We start from the raw sequence: 5,941 nt of genomic DNA, 5'->3' as shown, positions 1-5,941 counted from the left end.
GGCAAGCAGGTTAACCCCTCCCTCAGCACTTTATATGTGCCTCTGTGGTACTCAGAGGTCCTGCACTGGGGGGACAGTCCCAGGCTCAAATATTCTGGGTCACTGTCCCCATAAGCATGTCACAGCAGGAATCTGAATTCAGGATTGGAAAGTATAGGCACTGGGGACCCCCTCCCCCACTGAGACCTGTCACTGAGGCCTTGCTAGGCATTTATAACTATAATAATAGGAGCCAATATTTTGGAGGCCTGTGTCAGACCCCGTGCTAAAGGTTTTTTACTTGCATTAGGTCACTGAAATGTCACAATAACCCTAAGAAAATTATCCCCAATACGGATGAGGAAACCGAGGCTCCGTGAGGTTATGATACTCGTCCAAGTTCCCATCACCAGGAAATGGTAGGGCTGGGACTCGAACCCAGGTTTGTCCAGCCCTCCATCCTGTGCAGCCAAAAGAATTGGCAATCGCGGGTCGGTAAGTGTGGCTCTTCCACTGACCGCCGCGTGACTCTGGGCAGGGCTTTGCCTCTCTTTGCAGCTTCGCTTGGTCTCTTCTCTCCTGTAAAATGAAAAGATTATAGCAGGTGGCCACTGAGGGACCCTCCAGCTCTGATGTTCTGGGATTTCATTTCTTTCTGTAAAGCACCGCTCGGACCAGCAGAACTGACAACACTGTTAAAAAATGAGTAGTGGGGTCGTCCCCCGGGGGGGTGCGCTGGGGCAGGGCCCTCCCAGTCCCCCGACAATCATGCCCAGAAGAAGGTGGCAGCCTGTTCTCTCGAGGAGGGCAGGGTAGCAAAGTTCTCGGGAATTCTCGGGCAGGGCAGGGTCCTTCCTGTGATGGCCTTTTATGTCAGCCACTGGGCAGGCCTCATACATGGCACACGTGGATTGCTTAAGGAGACACGCGCTGCAATACTGACGGCATGTAACTGGGCTCTCGGTGCTACACGCTGGCTCTTCCATGGATTAACAACCACAAGAATTCGCCCTCCTGAGAGCTGTCTTGGGGAGACATCTTTCTGAGCCTCAGCCAGATGTGAGCTGGGGGACATGGCTCAGAACCCAGTGCTGCTGGGAGAACCAGCCCTGTGCAAAGCTTCCCCGCTGTGTCCATGTGTGGGAACTAGTCAACCCCTCCCTCCTGCCACCTGCCTGCCCGTACCTGGCCCCTGGGCTTAGCTGGGGAAGGGAGGGATCACCCCATGCTTTTCCCCTAGCATGGGGAGGTGTTCTCACACTGGTGTGTGACTGTGGGACAGCCTGGTGAATAAAGGAGGACCCCAGGTTCAAATCCTGGCTCTGCCACTTAGTAGCTGTGTGGCATGAGGCTTCTCTGAGCCTCCGTTTTTCAGCTATAAAATGAGGGTGGTAACGGCCCCAACCTCACATTTGAGTGGGGATCAGATTATGTAATGTGTGCAGGGCTGGGCGCTGAACAATGGCCATGCCTGCTGGTGCTGAGAGCTGGTGGCGGTGGAGGCTCCCACAGCACCTCCCCAACTCCCAGACCCTGAGCCAGCACTCCCCACTCCCCCCAGCACCTGGCTGACGTGTCCGGTGCTCCTGAGGGTGCTCCCAGGACTGGCTGAGGATATCCTGTAGCTTCAGAGTCAAGGGAGCCCCGCTGACTTACAGAGAGCTTAACACCTACCCCTGCTGTGCTTTCCCCTGGATTCCTGAGTTCCCTGGGGCAGGTGGGGGCCCAGGAGTGTGGCCTGGGACCCCTCCTCCCCCAGGGATTCCCAACAGGAGCCCAGTCGGGTTCTGGAGCAGAAACCTGGATGGGATCCAGGCTAGAAGTTTCCAGGGGGGTCAGGAACTGGGGGACGGGTCAAGCTGGCAGGGACACGATTCAGGAGGCACTGCCAGCCGCCAACGCCTGAGACTTCTCAGACAGTGAGGGGCTGGATAGCGGCCTCCCTCAGCATGTATTCCATCCTCGGCTTTCTAGGGAGGGGGTGGCAGCTGATGGAGGGGGCGACTGACCCTCAGGGGACGTACAGCACGACCATGCACGATGGCTGTGGACGGCTCGGGGGAGCTGGAGATGCAGGTGAGGGAGATCAGTGCATCAACCACGAAGGAAGCCAAGGGGCCCCAACTCTGGGACCTTGCTCTGGGAGTCACTTTCGGGCAGGCGGGGCCCATGTGAGGTCCCTCTGTGCCCAAGTCTCTGGGCAGAATCCTGTAACGTGGCCTTTCCAGAGCACCCGTTCCCAAAGGCTCACCAATCGGGACGCACCTGGTTAGCCCAACATGCTCCCCCGTGTTGAGGCCCTCCCCACCCGTGAATGCATGCACACTCACACATGGCTGACCACAGCAGACTGAGAACAGGAAGTATCAGCAGGAACAGAAAAGGTAACATGAGAATGTAAGAGAAGGAAAAGAAACACCAGAGAGAAAAAGCCAAGACAGCAGAGGAAATAACAAACAGGCAGGAAAGGAGGGAGCCAGAACTGTGGGGAAATCACACGACTGAGTGGGCTTTCCCTCTGAGTTTCACCATCCAGGCCTGTCAAGTGGGGCTCCTCGCACCGAGGGGAGGGGCCGTGGAGGGGGCAGTCTTTAGGTTTGTCTTGGAGGCCCCCTCACAGCCAGGGAGGGGGGAGAGGAGAAAGAAGGGGAGGGCAGTATGCCAAGCGGGGTACAGCAAGCAGTGGCCCAGCACAGGGGAGGCTTTTGCTGGAATCTGGGCAGGTCAGCAGCATCGTGGCAGCATCGAGGCAGCCGTGACATTTACACGCAGGGAAGGGGGTGATGACATGTCCTGGAACAAGAAGGGTTGTTGTTGTCTCTAACATGGGAAAACTGGGTCATGAGGGCATTTGGGGTGGGGTAGGGTTGGGGTGGAAGAACTGCTGAGGATTTCCCAGGGCCGTGTGTTCAGGCCAAGGCCTCCGCGCCAGGCGGGGCTAGGAAGAGAGAAGAAACCCCCAGACACCAGCTGTGGGTGGCTCCTGGTCGGCTCCTCCGTACACTTCTGGTTGTGAAAGCCACAACAAGGAGACGATGGGTAGGGAAGCCAGAGACCCAGAATGAGTTCACGCATTCATTCATTCATTCGTTCATTCACCAAACAGGCACTGGGAGGCTGCTGCTGTGCTCCATGCTGGGGACACAGTGTAGAGCGAGATACGCTGAGTCTCTGTCCTCGAGGAAAGGAAACATGCAAGGAGCAAATAATCGGAGAAGTGCAACTACATCCGGGAAAAGTGCTTCTAAAGAAAGGCAGTGGGTGGAAGACTGTGTCAGAGAGGTCAGGGAGGGCTCCTTGGAGGAGGTGATGCTTCAGCTGGCATCTGAAGGGGGAGAGGAATAAGCCAGGTGTAGAGGTAACAGCAGGGGATCCCAGGCAGAAGGGACAGCAAGTACAAGGGCCCGGCACAAGGTGTGGCTGGACCACAGAGGCCCGGGGGAGGTCCTGCGGGATGGGGCCGGGGAGGAGGGCAGGCCTGGGCCCTGGGGAGGCTTTGGATTGTATTCTAAGGAAAGGGAGCACTGAAGAGTATTAAGCAGGTAAGGGACATGACCCAAATTGTTTTAAAACCTCGCTCAGGGGAGAATGGATTGTAGGAACGGGGTTGTGAGGAGAAGGGAGAACACCAGGGGGGTCACTGGTTAGGGACATGGTGGTAGGCCGGGGCGGTGGAGATAGAGAAAAGGGGTCCAGTTTGGGCCGTGAAATCCACAGGATGGACGGACGTGGTGATGGATGACCTGCCAGGGAAGACAGCAGTGGAAGGGAAGGTCAGAAATGATCAGTCAGGCTGCAGGGGGAGAGGAGAAGGGGGAGCTGCAGGGAAGGGACTAGCCCAGCGTTCCCCCAAATAGCTGGTGTGCGCTTACGAGCCCCAGGCATTTTCTGCCTCCAAATGGTGGCATGTAAGAGCTAGCCTGGAATGCTCTGTCCACAGAAAAGCCAGGCTGGTCAGGGCTGACTTCCTGGAGAAGGGACAGGAGCCAGGCCCTGTCATGGGGCAGAGGTGGGTCGCAGACGCGCCTGTGGAAGAGGCTTAGCAGCAGGCATCTCGCAGGCAAAGCTGAGCTTCGGGAAATGACCATGGAGAGAACTTGGCCACAGTCGGGAAACAGAAATAAAGTGGCCTGTTTGATTTCATACCAGAAAACACCTGATCACTGGCTCCGAGGCTGCAGGGCCTGTGTGTTTTACTTACGGCCTGTGCGTCTCGGAGCACATATTAGGGGCTCAAAACTGTTGTTAAATAAATGGATGAATAAGAAGTCAGTATAGAACCTTGTTCTTTACAACAACAACACGATAAAAACAGAAACCATGTACTGGAATGTGGGCTTGACCCTCCCAAAGCAAGCCCTGGTTCACCCAGGCTCAGCCGCTCCCTGGCCATCATTGTTCACACCGAGTGAACAATGGCTGAAAGGGCCTCTGGGACAAGAGCCAGGAGACCAGGGCACTCGCCCGCCTTATCTGCCATGTCACCTTCTGTCAAGACCTGGGACTCCTCTGCTAGGTGACAGCCGTGAGGGGGCGAGGCTGTCTGCATGGAATGAGTTCTCCATGGACACATGTGGGAATACCAAAACGGGGAGATGGAAAGGCGGTATGGCTCAGGGCGAGGAGAGCCTGGGGAAAGCAAGGACATGGGGGTGTGTGGCCCGGAGTCAGAGAGAGGCTGGACCAGACCAGAGGCAAGAAGTGACCAAGTGCAAGGCTGCTGCTGAGCCTCCGAGCACCCCCACACGGAGGAGCCCAGGAGGGGACAGCTGGGCCCCGGGCAGGTGGGCGCCCAGCGCCCAGGGGAACTGCAGCCAGCAGTCTGGGGACACTTGAGTTGCCTAAGGGCAGACTTCAGCCCTTCCTCGTACTTGGGCCAGGCTCACCCAGACCTGCAGCCTGTCCCTTGACAACCTGTCCTTTGTCTCCACGCATGTCTCCGCATCCACATGTCACCAGACCCAATCAAGGCTGCCTCCTCCACGTCTGCCTTCCCTCCTCTGCCCTCTGTCCCCCTCAGTCTGGCATCACCTGGAGAACAGCACCTGGTGCCTCCAGACCTGCCTGCGTGCTTTTGATCCGCTGCTCCCCGATCTGCTCTCCTCAAAGCAGCGAGAGCTCTGAACACAAACCTGAGCCTAGCCCTTCCTGGCAGAAAGCGCTTTAGTTCCTTCTGAGAAACGAAGGAGACTTCTGGGAGGCTCGCTCCCCTGCCTCCAGCCTCATCTGTCATCGCTCCCCACTTCTTGCTGGTTCCAGCCACTTGTGAGTGCCTCTGCCTCCCTGACCCCCACCCACCGTCCCGCCGCTGGGCCTTTGCATGTGCTCTTCCCTTACCCTGAGCTCTCTTCTCACACCCTCCCTGAAACCCCACAGGGAGGACCCTATTTTTCCTTCAGGGCTCCGTTGACTACTTCCTCCAGGATACGATCCCTGCTCCCCCCTAAGTAGGTGAGGGGGCCCCCTCAGCTCCATGTTCTCCCACCAAACACATACTGGAATTGCCCTTGACTTGTGGAACACCCCCACCCACCCACAGCTTGTATTATAATCCCCTGACAACAGACACTGCTCTGGCAGTTTCCTGGGGGAGCCTAGTCCTCAGGCTGATCGACTGTTAATTGGATGACAGTCCTGCTGCGTGGCTTTCCTTCCCTCAGGTGGCCACAGCTTGGGGAAACCCGGCAGGGAGGCTGTGGGGAGTGGGGTGGGGGCAGGGAGACAGGGGAGGGGAGAGCATGGCTCCCCACCCTCGCCTTACTCCATGGACAAGGACTCAAAAAATAACCAGGGGCCTTGGGCAACTGGCCGTTGGTACGCGGGGCCTGACATCCAGCCAGGGAGCGGAGCAGACCTCTCTTCCCTTTCGGTCTACTCCTCCTCTTCCTCCTCTTCCTCCCCCTCCCAGAGCAGCAAATACCAGCTGACAGCTGGACAGTCAGCCCCTGCCAGCCCTTCCCCA

Source organism: Rhinolophus ferrumequinum, chromosome 3 (genome assembly GCF_004115265.2).
Source record: "Rhinolophus ferrumequinum isolate MPI-CBG mRhiFer1 chromosome 3, mRhiFer1_v1.p, whole genome shotgun sequence".
NCBI lineage: Eukaryota > Metazoa > Chordata > Mammalia > Chiroptera > Rhinolophidae > Rhinolophus > Rhinolophus ferrumequinum.
The sequence above is the reverse complement of the archived record's forward strand: the minus strand, read 5'-3'. Positions refer to the sequence as shown.